General features: G+C 36.9%; 1 pseudogene; it reads right to left on the bottom strand.

The window, feature by feature from the left end:
* Window positions 1-1,791: 1,791 nt before the first annotated feature.
* Window positions 1,792-2,723, bottom strand: LOC110542135 (olfactory receptor 4C15-like; annotated as a pseudogene).
* Window positions 2,724-17,287: the final 14,564 nt, after the last annotated feature.

Here is a 17,287-nt window from a genome sequence, read left to right as displayed (position 1 = left end):
AAGAGAAGGATCAAGTTAGAAGAGAAAGCACAGAGAGAAATAAGGATAGAGATCATACCTGGGGAGAGTGGAGATGGGAGGGCAGAAGGCCTGCAGAGAAAAGAGAAATGGTGGGTGGGGGGATCTCTATGACAAGCTGGAGATCTACATCAGAATAGGCCTCTAGGAGAAGATAAGGTGGACTCTAGCTGAGACTCTTAGTAGCAGGGGCCAGGGAGACTGAAGACAACACCCTTTAACTAGACAAGACTCCGAGTGGATGGAGAAGAACGCAAACCTACCTAAAAAACTTTGATCTAAAAGTTACCCTACATGCAAGACCTGCAGGGACAAAGATAGAACAGATAGAGCAGATGCCAAACACTACTAAAGATACTCTGTTATTCTTGAAGACAAGAGCCTATCAGAGTTGTTCTTTGAGAGGCTACATGCAGCAAGGTTTGAAACAGATACTGAGACTCAAAGCCAAACATTGGGCAAAACATAGGGAGTACTAGCAAAAAAGTGGGAGAAAGGATAAAACGACCTAGAACTGACAAGAACCCCATGAGAAAATGAACAGAGCCAACTAACGAGGGCCCAGAGTGGCCTATGGAGTCTGAAGTAGAAACCATGGTCCATGCATTGACTGGACATAGGTCCTCTACGTATATATAGCCAATGGGCATTTCAGGCTTCATGTGGGGCCACTAGTAAGTGAAACAGGTAGGGGATAGCTGTGACATGGACTCTGTCGCCTGCTTTTTAATCACTTCTCTTTGATGGGACTGCCTCAGAAAGAAGACAAACTCAGTCCTCATGCAACTACATGAGATGGGGTTGGTAGGTAGGAGGACTCCCCTATTCTGAGGAATAGTGGAAAGAAGATGTGGGAATGGGGTGGGATTGGGAGAAAAGGAGAGAGGGACCTATGTCTGAGATGTAAATTGAATCAATAAATAATTAAAAAAAGATTAAAATCAATACATAAATTGAAATGTAACCTTTTTAAAACTTAAAAAATTAATTCTGTGGTGTCCTTATATTTTATTGTACCTTAGGAGCTGGAAGGAGTCAGCTGACTATTCTGTAGTTGATCTTAGCTGCTTTGATTTTTTGGAATCTCTGGAATACCTTTTGGGTTCTTTTTTTCCTAAGAGAAAATTTTCACAATTATGGACTCCTCCCATCCCTTTTCCCAGGGCTAAATGGCAAAGAATATTTGTCAACCCAAGAGCAAACATGCAATGGCAGAAGTGGCTCAAGCAATTATTATCACTCAAGATGTCAAAAAGTGATTTAAATTCTATAGTAAATGGCAGAGGACTCCCATGAAATAATGGAATAATGGGAAACAGAGAACCCAGTAGTTCTGTGAGAATTTTCTTTTTGTCTTTCCTAAACTTTGGCTGTTACTGAGACCACTATCATAAATTGAAATTTCTTTTTATTTAAAATAGGTTGAGTAAGTTTTCATTCAAATATCTATGCCATTTTGAATTTGCTTCACATTTTTTAAAGGCACAGAGTTAATACTAACATTATAGCTAGTAATTTTGGTTGCATTCTTTTTTATTATAGATTTGAAGTGAGTATAAAATTCAGTTCTCTTTACTTTATCCATATGAATATTTGGTTTCCAACTCAGGAAACATGTCTAATATAAAAGGGAAAACAACCTTCTTTAATCCCTAAAATAATTCCAGTTCTAAAAATCTTCATTAACTCCTTATAAATTTATTGTAGTTTTTATGTGCATTAGTTGTGACTTCTTTACTCTCTATATTAATTCTGATGAACTGTAACATATATTTACTTTCCATTGGAAACTGTTATCAGTTGATTCCACACTTTACTTATGGCATTTTTCATATCCTTATTCCTAAAAGTGTAAATCATAGGATTAAGCAAAGGGGATAGTATAGTGTAAAATATTGCTACCATTTTGTCAAAGGAGAAGGCAGTAGGAGGCCTTGCATATGTAAATATGCATGGGACAAAGAACAGGACCACAACAGCAATGTGGGACCCACAAGTAGACAGAGCTTTCCATCGCCCTTCAGAACTGTGGGATCTCAGAGAGACTAAGATAAAACAGTAGGAGACAAGCAAAAAAAAAAAAAAATGCAGATCAATCCACTGTTGGCAACCACCAAAAGGCCAAAGATGTGAGTGTCAGTGCAGGCAAGTTCCAGTAATGTGTACAAGTCACATAAGAAGTGATCAATAACATTGGCTCCACAGAAAGTCAGCTGCAAAGTGAAGATAATTTGTATGATGGAGTGTAAAAATCCTCCTGCCCAGGCCACCCCAACCAGAGTGCCACAGAGCCTCCGTGTCATGATGGAAGAGTAGTGTAAGGGCTTACAAATGGCCACATAGCGGTCATAGGCCATGGCTGTCAGAACAATCATCTCAGCCCCACCAAAGAAGTGTTCAGCAAAAAGTTGTATTATGCGTCCTTCAAAGGAGATAGTTTTTCTCTCATAGAGTGAATCCACCATCATCTTGGGTGTCATGGCAGAGGAGAAGCTTGCATCCAATAAAGACAGGAAAGCCAGGAAGAAGTACATGGGGAAGCCCTGCAGTGTAGGGCTACAGGCAATGGTCACCACAATCATCATGTTGCTCCCGATAGTTACAATGTAAACAAGTAAGCATATGATAAACATTAGCTTTTGAACATTTGGATTCTGTGAAAGTCCCAAGAAGACAAATTCAGTTACAAAACTCTGATTTTGCATGGTTTCCAAGAAAAAAAGGTGAGTGTAGAATAGAGAGCATATAATTTGTCAATTTGCTTCAATCAATTTACAGTTTGAGATCACCGAGGATTTATTATAGGCAGATCCAAAATTACACTGAATGCTTGATTTCATTAATAATACAAAAAATAACAGAAAAATTTTCAGAGTGATAGTTGAAGATCAGATTGAGGCAGAGAAAGTTCATAGAACACTTAAAACCTCTATACATGGAAAAGGAATCAGCTCCACCTGTGGAAGATTGACAATATTTTACATAATTCTGGATTTGACAAATTATTTGAGATTCAAAATGAATTGGTAGAAAGCCTTCTGACTTTTTATTCGTGTAATGAGGAAGCAAAGACTGCATTTATTCATATCTTCTATTTTCAGCAAAGCACATAGGGATGACTAGACAAATGAAGAATACCATATCTATAAACGGAAGAAATAGCTTACATGATGAGGCAAATGAACACTATAGCTACTTCTTTAGTATTTTAAAAATCTAAACTGAACATGGTCTTTAATATATTTTTGTCACTTTTCAGACTTCGGGTTAAAATCAAATGTAATCCTGCTATGAGTTTAATAAGTCATTTTGTTTTTAGAAAAGAGAAAGACCCATAGAAATCCCATGTATAGACTTAAGTATTGCACATTAAGATTTAAAATATCATCACCTAAAGTTAGAACAGAGGTTCACAAAAGCAAATAATGTCACTCCTGAGTTTTGTTCTAATGACTAGTAATACAAAGAAAGCATTGCATAGAACAGAAGCTATATTTTCCCTGTTTTAATTGTAAGAAATTCATACTTTATGAGACTAAGATGAAGTCACAAAAAAGTCCCCAGTGTTGTTGAGATATTGGACGGAACAAGATCAATCTGGTTCATTGAATGAACAGGGAAAATACAGCAAATTTCCTTTTTCATCAAGAACTTAAGAACAGAGCAAGCACAATAATGTCTACCTTTAAAAATTAAGGCTTTGTTCAGGTTTGAATAGGACATCCTAACAAAACAAACACAATAAATGATGAAGAATTAGAACTTAATGGCCCAGTAGTCTATGCAAGTTGCCAAGAGCTATACTGATTCAATTTCAAGTGAGGGCTTTATTAGTAATTTTTCAAAGATTTATGTACACTCTTACTTGGTCTGGTCATGTATAGCTCCTAATGATATGGATATTTGAAGCATAAATGACTTACTGTAGTAGGAATAAATGTCCATCCTTTTCTCCTCAGATTATGGTGATATGTCAAACTGGAAAAGATAACAATGTTCCCTATGAGAATTGTGCCATTTTCAAAGTTACTTATAAAGTATTCTATTAAAATGCGTTACCCAAATAAAGATTGTTCCATTCATTTCCACTTATGCACACAGATGAAAAGAATGAGTTCTTACATGTATTACTGACAAGAATAAATGATGGAGCACATGTTTGTGAATATATATATATATATATATATATATATATATATATATACAGGCTCATACCTGTTGATTAAAAATGAGTAAACAACATTTGAGCAGAGGTTTTAGAGCCTCTTCATACATGGCTCTTTGATAAGGTTTCAGTCTTTGAAGGGCCCCCAGGGCCCAGTATTTTTGGCTCTGTTGGTGTCCTTTTAGAGGTCTTGTCCCCTCCAGGTCATTCTATCTTCAGAGGGCTAATATCCAGAATATATAAAGAACCCAAGAAGTTAAAAAACAACAAATCAAGTAATCCAATTAAAAACATGGAGTAGATTCATGTTTAAAGTCTTGGAGAGATCAGGGATACAAGGCACATACCTAAACATAGTAAAGGCAATATATAGCAAGCCTATAGCTAACATCAAACTCAATGGAGAGAAACTTAAATCAATCCCACTGAAATCAGGGACAAGACAAGGCTGTCCATTGTCCCCATATCTCTTCAACATAGTACTTGAAGTCCTAGCCAGAGCAATAAGACAACTAAAGGAGATCAAGGGGATACAAATCGGAAAGGAAGAGGTCAAAGTGTCACTATTTGCAGATGGTATGATAGTATACATGAGCGACCCCAAAAATTCAACCAGAGAACTCCTTCAGCTGATAAACACCTTCAGCAAAGTGGCAGGATACAAAATCAACTCAAAAAAAATCAGAAGCCCTCCTATATACCAAAGACAAAAAGGCTGAGAAAGAAATTAGGGAAACAACACCCTTCACAATAGCCACTAATGACATAAAGTACCTTGGTGTGACTCTAACCAAGCAAGTGAAAGACCTGTTTGAGAAAAACTTCAAGTCTCTGAAGAAAAAAATCGAAGAAGATATCAGAAGATGGAAAGATCTCCCGTGCTCATGGATTGGTAGGATTAACATTGTGAAAATGGCCATACTGCCAAAAGCAATCTACAGATTCAATGCAATTCCCATCAAAATACCAACTCAATTCTTTACAGACCTTGAAAAGCAGATTCTCAGCTTCATATGGAGAAACAAAAAAAACCAGAATCTCCAAAACGATCCTGTATGACAACAGATCATCTGGAGGTATCTCCATTCCTGATCTCAAGCTGTACTACAGGGCAACAGTAATAAAAACTGCATGGTATTGGCATAGAAACAGAAAGGAGGATCAATGGAACCGCATAGAAGACCCAGAAATAAATCCACACACCTATGAATACTTGATATTCGACAAAGAAGCCAATTCCATTCAATGGAAAAAAGACAGCATCTTCAACAAATGGTGCTGGACCAACTGGATGTCTACATGCAGAAAAATGAAAATAGATCCATATTTATCACCCTGCACAAAACTAAAGTCAAAGTGGATCAAGGACCTCAACATAAAACCAGATACCCTAAATCAATTGGAAAAAAAAAAAGTGGGGAACAGCCTAGAACTTATTGGCACAGGAGACAACTTCCTGAACAGAACACCAACAGCACAGGCTCTAAGAGCAACAATCAATAAATGGGACCTCATGAAACTGAAAAGTTTCTGTAAAGCAAAGGATACCGTCATCAAAACAAAACGACTGCCTACAGATTGGGAAAGAATCTTCACTAACCCTTTATCTGACAGAGGACTAATATCCAGTATATACAAAGAACTAAAGAAGCTGAAAAGCAGCAATCCAAGTAATCCAATTAAAAAATGGGGAACAGAGCTAAACAGAGAATTCTCGACAGAGGAATATCGAATGGCAGAAAAACCCTTAAAGAAATGCTCATCCTCATTAGCCATCAGGGAAATGCAAATCAAAACGACCCTGAGATATCACCTTACACCCATCAGAATGGCCAAGATGAAAAACTCAAGCGATAACACATGCTGGAGAGGTTGTGGAGAAAGGGGAACCCTCCTCCACTGCTAGTGGGAATGTAAACTGGTACAACCACTCTGGAAAGCTATCTGGCGCTTTCTAAGACAAATAGGAATAGTGCTTCCTCCAGACCCAGCTATACCACTGCTAGGTATATACCCAAAGTTTGTTCAAGTACACAAAAAGGACACTTGCTCAACCATGTTTATAGCAGCTCTATTTGTAATAGCCAGAACCTGGAAACAACCCAGATGTCCATCAACGGTGGAATGGGTACAGAAATTGTGGTATTTTTATACAATGGAATACTACTCAGCAATCAAAAAGGAGGAAATCATGAAATTTGCAGGCAAATGGTGGGATCTAGAAAAGATCATTCTGAGTGAAATATCCCAGAAGGAGAAAGACAAACATGGGATATACTCACTTATATAGACCTATAAGATATGATAAACATAATGAAATCTATACACCCAAAAAAGATAATCAATTGAGCGGACATGGGGTAAGATGATCAATCCTCATTTAGAAAGACAGATGGGATGTGCATTGAACGTATGACAGGAATCTACTGAGCGCATCTGAAAGACTCTAACTAGCAGTGTTTTCAAAGCAAAGACTCATGACCAAACCTTTGGCAGAGTACAGGGAATCATAAGAAAGAAGGGGAGTTAGTCTGATGGGGAAAGGATAGGAGCTCCACAAGGACCAAATATATCTGGGCACAGGGTCTTTTCTCAGACTGACATTCAACCAAGGACCGTGTATGGATATAACCTAGAACCTCCACTCAGATGTAGCCTGTGGTAGCTCAGTAACCAATTGGTTTCCCAAAGTGAGGGGAACAGGGACTATTTCTAACAGGAACTCAATGACTGGCTCTTTGGTCTCCCCACCCCTGAAGGGAGGAGCAGTCCTGTTAGGCCACAGAGGAGGGCTTTGCAGCCAGTCCTGAAGATACCTGATAAAACAGGATCAGATGAATGGGGAGGAGGTCTCCCCTATCAGTGGACTTGGAAAGGGGCACGGTGGAGATGAGGGAGGGAAGGAGGGACTGGGAGGGAATGAGGGATCGGGACATGGCTGGGATACAGAGTTAATAAAATGTAACTGATAAAAAAAATAAAAAATAAAAAAATAAATAAAAACATGGGGTACAGAGATAAACAGAAAATTCACTATAGAGGAATAGCAAATGGCAGAGAAACACTTAAAGAAATGTTCAATGTCATTAGTCATCAGGGAAATGCAAATCAAAATTACCCTGAGATTTCACCTTACACCCATCAGAATGGCTAACATCAAAAACCCAAGTGAGAATACATGCTGGAGAGAATGTGGAAAAGGAGGAACATTCATCCATTGCTGGTGGGAATGTAAAATTTTAAAATCTTTTTGGAAATCAATCTGGCACTTTCTCAGACAATTAGGAATAGTGCTTCCTCAAGATCCAGCTATACCACTCCTAGGCATATATCCAAAAGATGCTCAAGTACACAACAAGGACATTTGTTTAACCATGTTCGTAGCAGCTTTATTCGTAATAGCCAAACTCGGGAAACACCCAGATGTACATCAATGGAGGAATAGATCCAGAAATTGTGGTACATTTACACAATGGAATACTACTCAGATATTAAAAACAAGGAAACTATGAAATATGTGGGCAAATGCTGGGATCTAGAAAAGATCATCTTGAGTGAGGTATCCCAGAAGGAGAAAGACATACATGGTATAGACTCATTTATAAGAGGATATTAGACATATAATATAGTATAAACATGCTAAAATCTGTACAACTAAAGAAGCTAAGCAAGAAGGAGGACCCTGGGTAAGATGATCAATCCTCACTCAGAAAGGCAAACAGGAAAGACATTGGAAGAGGGAGTAAACAGGAAGCAGGACAGGAGTCTACCATAGAGGGCCTTTGAAAGATTCTGTCTAGCAGGGTATCAAAGCAGATACTGAGGCCCATAGCCAAACTTTGGGCAGAGTTCAGGGAATCTTCTGAAAGAAGGGGGAGATATAAAGACCTGACAGGAGCTCCACAAGGAGAGCAACAGAGCCAAGAAATTTGGGCCCAGAGGTCTTTTCTGAGACTGGTACTCCAACCAAGGACCATACATGGATATAACCTAGAATCCCTGCACAGATGTAACCCATGGCAACTCAGTCTCCAAGTAAGTGTTCTAGTAAGGCGAACAGGGGCTATCTTTGACATGAACTCAAAGAGCCATAGATGGCTCTTTAATCACCTCACCCTGATGGGGCACAGCCTTACCAGGCCACAGAGGAAGACAAAGCAGCCAGTCCTGATGAGACCTGATAGGCTAGGGTCAGATGGAAGGGGAGGAGAACTTTTCCTTTCAGTGGACTTGGAGAGGGGCATGGGAGGAGAGGAGTGATGGAGGGTGGAATTGAGAGGGGATGAGGCTACAGCTGGGATACAAAGTGAATAAACTGTAATTAATATAAAAAATTAAAAATATTAAAATGCAAAAAAAATCCATGCAACCCGCCCAAAGTTTGTCTATAGGTCTCATCGTCTGCTTCAATGCCTAGATCAATAGAGTCTTTCAGAGCCCCTCTATGGTAGGCTCCTGTTATTCCCTGATTTCTCCCTCTTCCAATGTCTATGGTGTTTGCCCTTCTGAATGAGAATTGAGCATCTTCCCTAAGGTCTTCCTTGTTATTTAGCTTCTTTAGGAGTAGAGATTTTAGCATGTTTATCCTATATTATATGTCTAGTAACCACTTATGTGTTAGTATATAACCATGTATGTCTTTCTGTTTCAGGGATACCTCACTCAAGATGATTGTTTCTAGTTCCCACCATTTGCCTGCAAATTTCATGTTTACCTTGTTTTTAATACCTGAATAGTATTCTATTGTGTGAAAGTACCACAATTTCTGTATCCATTCCTCCACTGAGGGACATCTGGGTTGTTTCCAGGTTCTGGCTATTATAAATAGAGCTGCTGTTAATATGGTTGAGCAATTGTTCCTGTTGTATAGTTGAGCATACCCCAACCAAGGACCATGCATGGAGAGGACCTAAAACCCCTGCTCAGATGTAGCCCATAGACTCTGTCTGCAATATGAGTTATACAGTAAGGGTAGGAGGGACTGTCCCTGGCATGAACTCTGTGGCAGGTTCTCTGATTACCTCCCCCTGGATGGTGCAGCCTTGCCAGGCAACAGAGGAAGACAATGCAACCTGTCCTGATGAGACCTGATAGGCTAGGGTCAGATGGAATGGGAGGAGGAACTCCCCTATCCGTGGACTGGGGGAGGGTAATAGGGGGAGAAGAAGAAGGTGGGGTGGGATTGAGAAGAGAGGAGGGAGGGAGCCACAGCCAGAATAAAAAGTGAATAAATTTTAATAAATAATAATAAAAATAAAAAATTAGTAAACAAAAGAATAATATCATTTACTGTGGAAGTTCAAAATAACCCTTGTTTATAAATTTAAAATAACCCTTGTTTATAAATTAATATAAATCATTTAACTATGAATAAAACTAACAAATATGCAAATTTTATATTAGTTTCTGTGCTTAGTTCTCTGATTAATTTTTCCTGGGTGTCTGTACTATGAATTCCAAAACCTTTTACAAACTATCACCAAGGAACAGGAGGATAAAACAAACATTAATTGATCATGGCACCAGCCAATATTTATCATACAAGAAAATATGTCAATAGGTGACTCAAAGTTGGATAGCTCAATTTAGGATCTAAGCAGGAAAGAGAATGGTGTAAAATGACAGAAAATCAGCTCCTGACTCTTGCAGACTTGTCCAATACAGGCTTGACTATTCACTCTGTTGTTTGGAGCAGATCACTTAAGGTTCTAAAGCCTCTCAAAACCTCATGTGACATTTCGGTGGATGACCTAATAAGAATGTAGCTCAATTTTTTCTTAAGGGAATGGGAAAATGTTTCATCATGGATGCAGTCAGAATATCTGGAGAAAACAGTGTTGAGGAGTAAGAACATGCCCCCACATCACTAAGGATGACATCCTATTTTTAATTACATATGTACTATCACCAAAGGTGATAAGCATTTTGCCAGTCTTTTTATATGTTTAAAATGTAAAGAAATGGCTAGCCATTGCAATGAAAGATGTATTTTCAATTATAACACATCTATTTTTACTATTATATAATTACATTTTCTCTTTCCCTTTCCTCCTTTCAAACATTCCCATAGACTCTTTTTTACTCTCCTTAAAATTTGTGTTCTCTTTTTGAATTAGCTGTTCTTATATAAATCTATGCATATGAATATATATTCCTAAATATAACCCTCTTAGTCTATATGATGGTAGTGGCATGTACACTTTGGGGTTGACCATTTGGTATTGGATAATCAATTTTTTAATTATGTTTATTGCATAAAATGTACAATCATATATTTTTGAAGGTCCATTAAAATAACCTCTAGAAGGCAAAACACTTTCTACCTAGGTTGTTAATCTCTATGTCCATATTTTCAAAGAAATATATATATAATATTATTAATAAAACTTATTGCGTCCACTCCGGTAGAATTTACTGTGACAATGGCCACTCTCAGCTGCTCCATCGTAGTATCGAATTCTCCAGTCCAATTACCTAAAATATAGCTCGACAATTGTTTAGACAGATTTGCAGCACAGGAAAAATTCTCATATTGTATGCTAGTGACACAAAGTCCAGCATACTTTCATTGACAGCCAGGTTGAGCGATTTGCCATAGGGTATCAATTTGCTCCTGCAAGAGGTCAATCCTCTGATTGAACACCATCAAGCTTCCTTTTAGTTGAGCATTAATTCCTTTATGTACAACTAAGGCATGAGCTACATTGGCTAAATGATTATTCAGGGTCTGAGCAGTCTGCCCAGTATGACTCATGGCTAATGCCCTGGTGGTAGCTCCAACAGCCGTCAATGAGATGGTAGTAACAATGGTGGCTGTAGTTCCAAGATCCCAGTGGACGCAGGACTAGCCACAGGATTATCAACATGGATTGCTGCAGCCATGAATCATCTGAAGGAATGGGCGGGCATGGGAGTGTTAGCAGGCCTTCTGGTGTTGGTCTCCTTGGTTTGCCTGTGGTATATATGCAAGATTAGAGTCTCACAACAGTGTGATGCAGCCATGATCATTCAGGCCTTTACAGCCATTGAAGCAGGACATTCTCCCCAAGCATGGTTGGATACCATAAAAAGCTAAAATGATACGCTCAGGATGCGAGGCTAAGCACTGCACTCAGGGTCAGCCGCTTTGGACTCAGAGAAGAGCATGTCTGATTGCATGCGGGTTGATGCCCCAGGTCCCGCCTCTGAGAAAAAGGTATCGGACGGGTCTGATGCTCTTTGGGTGGATGACACCTAAATGAACATCTGTACAAAGTCCCAATTTATTTCTAATATCAGAGATCAGACCTCTACTCTTGCCTGATGCGTCTAAAACAAAAAGGGGGAACTGTAGAGAGCTGCGGAATGCTATGCCTTAAAGATGGAGCTGGTTTCCGCCTTCCACCTTCCCGATGGTGAGTGCTCTCTGTCACGAACAACTCCACATTTGGCTAAGGCCGAGGATCTGGCTTGCTTCCATGTATGTGGACCTATCTGCATTGCCCCCGTGGCACGCCTGGGTTGGCTACCCAGAGGCTATTTAAGCTGTGGGCTGGCTTTCCCCGGGGTCCGAGGATTGTTCAATGTTCCTGAATAAACTGCATTGAAAAAAAAAAAAAAGAAATTGATCATTTGAGTATTCACATGGTGAAGGTATTAAAGGGAGAAGGTTAACAAAAGAGGAAATAAATATTTTTTATTCTAAAAGTGAAACAAAAAAAAAAACTTATTGCATTTAAAATATCTAACCTTGTTCTTTCATGCTACAAATAGCTTTCAAATTTTAACTTTTAGTCATATCATTTAGTCATAACTTTTAGGGCTATTTTCTTTTTTTTTTTATTTCCTTTTTTTAATGAGGCAAGGTTTCATTGTGTAATAGCCCTGGCTGTCCAGGACTTGCTTTGTTGAACAGGCAAACCTCAAATTTACAATGATCCACTTGCCTCAGCCTTCCAAGTGCTGAGATTAAAGGCATGTGCTACCACTTCTGGCTTGGGTTTTTTTCTTAACTAGACATGCAAAGTGTGTCTTGAACTATATGTTTTTTATACTTGTTCCTGGGAAATAGTATTTCTTCTATTCCCAGCATTCTCTAGTTGCCTATAGTTCTTCCTATAGGACTGAGGCCTTGCGGACTTTGCCCTCTCCACTTTGGCATGTCTGTTGGTGTCTCTTGGTTCAGATCATATTTACACACTGATATTGTTGATACTTAAGGGTGTAACTTCTGAAATTACTAGGAGACGCAACTGCACTGCAAACTCTCTGATCCTCTGACTCTGACAGTTTTCTACTCAAGCTTCAAAAATGTTGCTCCAGCTTTAGTGTTTTGTAGATGACTTCATTTAGACTGCGCTCCAAAACACTGCATTTTGATTGGTTATGATTTTGTGTAGTGAACTCTATTTTTTACAGAGATGATTACTTGATAAGAGGGACGGACTACTTTACTAAACCAGTATAATCACTAACAATAATGTAAACCTTTGTCCTTTCACCCATAGATAAATGCACGACACTGCTCTCAGACCTCTTGTTCCAGATAACTTCATTGTATCAAGAAAATAAAATTGACTGAGACAGTTAAAGGAAGACAAAACCTACATAACTCTTATCACCTACATACTTATCAAGTTTACTCAAATTGAATTCATTCAAAATAAAAGTTAATTTAAAAAATATTTAGTTTCTACTATCAATAACTGTAAGGCCAGCTTGCTTATATAGCAGCCACTGTTATTGAACAAACTAAAGTATTTTATATCCTCTGACACAAAATAGAAACAGTACACAGATCAGAAACTTGCAAAAGTCTGACAGGTATTGCAGACACATTTTACAAAATATGTATCAATAATGATAGAAAATATTGATGTCAGCATGGTTTTTAAGCAGCACCTATATAAAAATAAAATTTAGTTAGCATAAAAATAAAATATGTCCTGTAAAAATTATGCTCTCTTCAACGGTAACTCCTAAAATTGCAACAAAAGTAAGCCATTCATTTAGTTATTTTACAAAGAATATGATTAAATACTACTGGAAGTATAAACATGTTTAGAAGATTAGTATTTATAAGCTCAGTAATAAAAACTTATAAACATGAAATGAGATAGGAAAAAATATAATAGAAAATTGTGGATTACAGATACTAGCAAAAGAGAGCTGTTGAAAATAAGCATAGAAATATGTTCAGATAAATAAAACATTTATTCCTCACCTACATAGGTAAAAATATTTTTTTATATGATGATCTGGGAAACAACATGTCCTCTTCAAATATCACTACCTTCTCACAGTTTTCACTGATGCTCTGATGATTGCCGCACATGCTTCAATTTTCATAATCTTACTATTTCTGAAACAGATGAGGTGAGATTCTATTTGTGTTTTCACTGCTGCCCACTCCAGAGGATGCCTGATGCCTCTCCTGTTTTCTTGCTAAGTCATCTGTTTTAAGGGAGACAGGAAGCCATGACTAGCCCAAAAAAGAGCAGGGCTTCAGGTATTCAATTTCCCTCAACATTCTAAGTCAGGGATCTAGCATTTTTCACAAACATCAAACCCAGTTAGGAAGAGTAAATGGACATATTTAACTTAGAATATTCTACTCTCTGACCTGTGTCATTCTTCTTACCTTAGTCTGTTTCTTTGAGGTTGGTTGCTGTGTGTTTGTGGATATGCTGTACATTATTAAGTATAAAGGGACAGCATTCCATCAATTCTATATCAGGATTCTGAAGTCTTTCTCTGAAAAGTCACTGTTTAATCTTAAAAATGAATAAAGGTTAGAGTATGTTTAAAAAAATTTAACTGATTTGGATTTAATTCATAGATAAAATCATTACAAATTTTATTAAACTTGTAAAAATGGCTTCTTTGCTCCCCACCTCATAATTCTGACTACTTTTAAATGGCTTCAGTTTTATTGGATGTTTTTTTATATCAAGCCCTTTCCTACAAGTCTCATGTGTGCTGTTTACCTGATTCTCTCATGATTGATCATAGCAGCCATAGTTTAAGTGCTACACTATTATCATTTTTTTGGAAAATTAAATAAAATAATTATAAATCTCACTTGTGAAAATCAACTATAGTAATGATAACCTCCTGTTTGTTTTATATGGTTTTATTCATAGGTTTACTCCATTTCTGGTTAAACTCTAAGGTTCCAATTTTTCTTCTCATCTTGAACCTTCTCACAGAGGAGGGGCATCTTCACAGAACGCTGTCCCTCATGTGATGTCTGCAGCATGATATAAAGGAGAAACAAAAGAAGCAAAAGTTTCCTTCTTGATGTACAGCTGGAATTTAAAGAGTTTTTCATGGGATTTGAGAACCTGTAGCTCCACCCACACCAGGATTTGGAAATTTTCCATCATCCTGATTTTTGCAGACATAATTTGGAGTGTCATTACTTCTTCACTTGTTTATAAACTCCTATGTCCCCAAAGATTAGAGGGTTTTCTTTTCTTTTCTTTGAACTTCTGCATTGCAATTTCAAGATGATTCCAAATGCAAGAGCTTACTTCTGAGACAAGATTGTGCCCATCCACAAAAGAAACAAGGATTTTATGGGAAAGCAGAATGCATATCAAAGAATAAAATATATATTTATATACATAAATATTTATTGGTTGGACAAAATGTTATGTTTTTCCCAGAAATTGATTTTTCAGTTCTTTGACTTTTAACTAAATACAAAATTTTAGCAATTAATTTTTATCTTTTCTTATAGAGTTGAGATTATAAGGCTTGTCAATGTCATGTTAGTGGAACACAGCAGTGAGCTTGAAGCATGATAGAAAATTGGTACTTAGCTCACTGGAATATTTCAGAAAAGACCTACAAGGAAATACAACTGATTTGATCAATTTTAAATAATAACATTCTACTTAGTTTTCACAGCTCACAGAAAAAAGTGGAATTGAAGTGATGCATATAAAAAAATAAAGCCCAGAAGCATCTTCCTTTCAATAATCTATAAAGTTAAACTGAGTTGTTTCGTTGTTGTTGTTGTTGTCAGTTAATAGTTTACAGTTGTAAACACAAAAGAGTGCCTGGCATTACCACATTGCTAAGGCAGTTTGTCTTCCCCTGCTGCAAACTTTGAACCATATTAGATTTTCTACTGTTCCTGTGACCTTCTTTGCTTAGTATTTTATTATTTACTTCAGTGAAAGAAAAAAATGTTAGATTACAATAAAACACCTGAAATGGAATAATTAAGATAGTGTTAGGAATGCCACACTAGTCCAGTTACAAAGCTTTGTTGCCAAGATATAAGTGACACTGCTAGACTTAAGACCTGCTCAGAAAAAGGGAAATCCTGCTTAGCAATGGAAAACTAGACAATTGCTCAGTACTAGTGACTGTACTATGGATCTTAGAGGAAAATCTACAACTACCACTTTACCAAAATCATCATAATCCCTATAAATAAGTGTTTTCTTTATACTTCATCATGAAAACATCACTTTAAAACAGATAAAGTCCACTACAGGAAAACATAATCAAAATGCAGACTTGTAGAACAGAATCCCAATGACTACCTACACCATAACTCCCGTACTAAGACCCAGGGAGCCTTGCAGAAGTGGGGAAAGAGAATTGAATAAACTAGAGGTTCCAAGAATTTTCTGTAAAACTGTGTCTCCTAGAAATTTCAGAAGCTGCTTCCATAAAGTCTCACCAACATAGACATGCTAAAGTGGACAGTTCAAAGACCATGGGGCCACAACTCAACACAAAGAACTACAGACAACTAATGAGTGCTGTGGGTGGAAAAAGACTACTTCCAATAGAAGAGAACATCAATCAGTTATTCAATACCAAATAGCTGAAAAAACATACATACAAGTAACATTATACAGAATAAACAACATATATTTAGGAACATATATGTTTATACACTTACATATGTCCACATAACAACAATTAATAATAAAAAAAGAAAACATGAATTTGAAAGAGAAAATGAAGGGGTATGTGGGAGGGTTTGGAGCAAGTAAAGAGAAGGGGAAATTGTGACAATTATATTAAATTTCAACAATAAGAGAAATAATATAAATAAATAAAAGAAATATTCCTTCATTCAGGTATTAAATAAGAAAGAAATTTTAAAGTTCAAATCAAAAGAGATAAACTCAGAGAAAGAAGTAGCCATGGATAAGGTATAAGAAACTATAGGTGAAGGAAGAATCATTTATTATTTTAAAGTTTATCAATACTCCACACTTTCCTTTCTCACCATTATTTATGTCATGACAAAATGTGTAGTAAATTTCCACAGAGAGATGTTCTCATAGCTCTGTAATTTATTTTGTTCCATAGAATTTTTATTACTTAGCCAATTATAATAATTTACACACCAGAGTTTTAAGTTGTGATTTTGTGTCTAACAGATCTAGTTCTCCATTACTGTGTTCATGTTTTTATTACTATGACACTTATTCATATACAGGCATCTATTTAAATTTTAGAACTGCCTTATCAATTCCTATATGAAAATATTGTGTCACTTTTGAGACAAAGGAGGGAAGTAGCAAATTCATCAAGAATTGTGTACATGAAGCAGCACTTAAATACTTATGAAATGTCCCTTCAGAAAAAACAAAGTGTCTTCCTCTTGTTAGTACACACACACATACACACACACACACATGTAATACATAAACACACACAAACACATATGCCCTGACACTATATATATATTATATATATATATATATATATAATATATATATATATACTATTATATTACAAACCACAACACACACATATGTGTTTATCACTTCTCAGGCTAAAGAACCATTTCTATACAGGACTTATTCCTGTTGAAATGGAACCTCCACTGACACATTTATTTCACTTTACATCATGGCTATTGATACTGCAACAGATCAGGCTGCCCATATTCACCAACTTTCAAGGACTCTCTCCAAGACAATTTTTTTCTTCTTTTCCCATTAGAGTATTTATTTTATAAAGAGTAGGAAGTGTGCAAGCAAATATGAATAATATTTCCTTTTCAGTCTTATCATTTTTTCTTTTTTCTCATTTATTTTCTATTTATTTATTTAGTTAGTTAGTTAGTTATTCACTTTACCTCCTGATTGCAGC

This window comes from Meriones unguiculatus, chromosome 18, assembly GCF_030254825.1.
Source record: "Meriones unguiculatus strain TT.TT164.6M chromosome 18, Bangor_MerUng_6.1, whole genome shotgun sequence".
In the NCBI taxonomy this organism is placed as follows: Eukaryota; Metazoa; Chordata; class Mammalia; order Rodentia; family Muridae; genus Meriones; species Meriones unguiculatus.
This window is presented reverse-complemented; position numbering and strand designations above follow the sequence as displayed.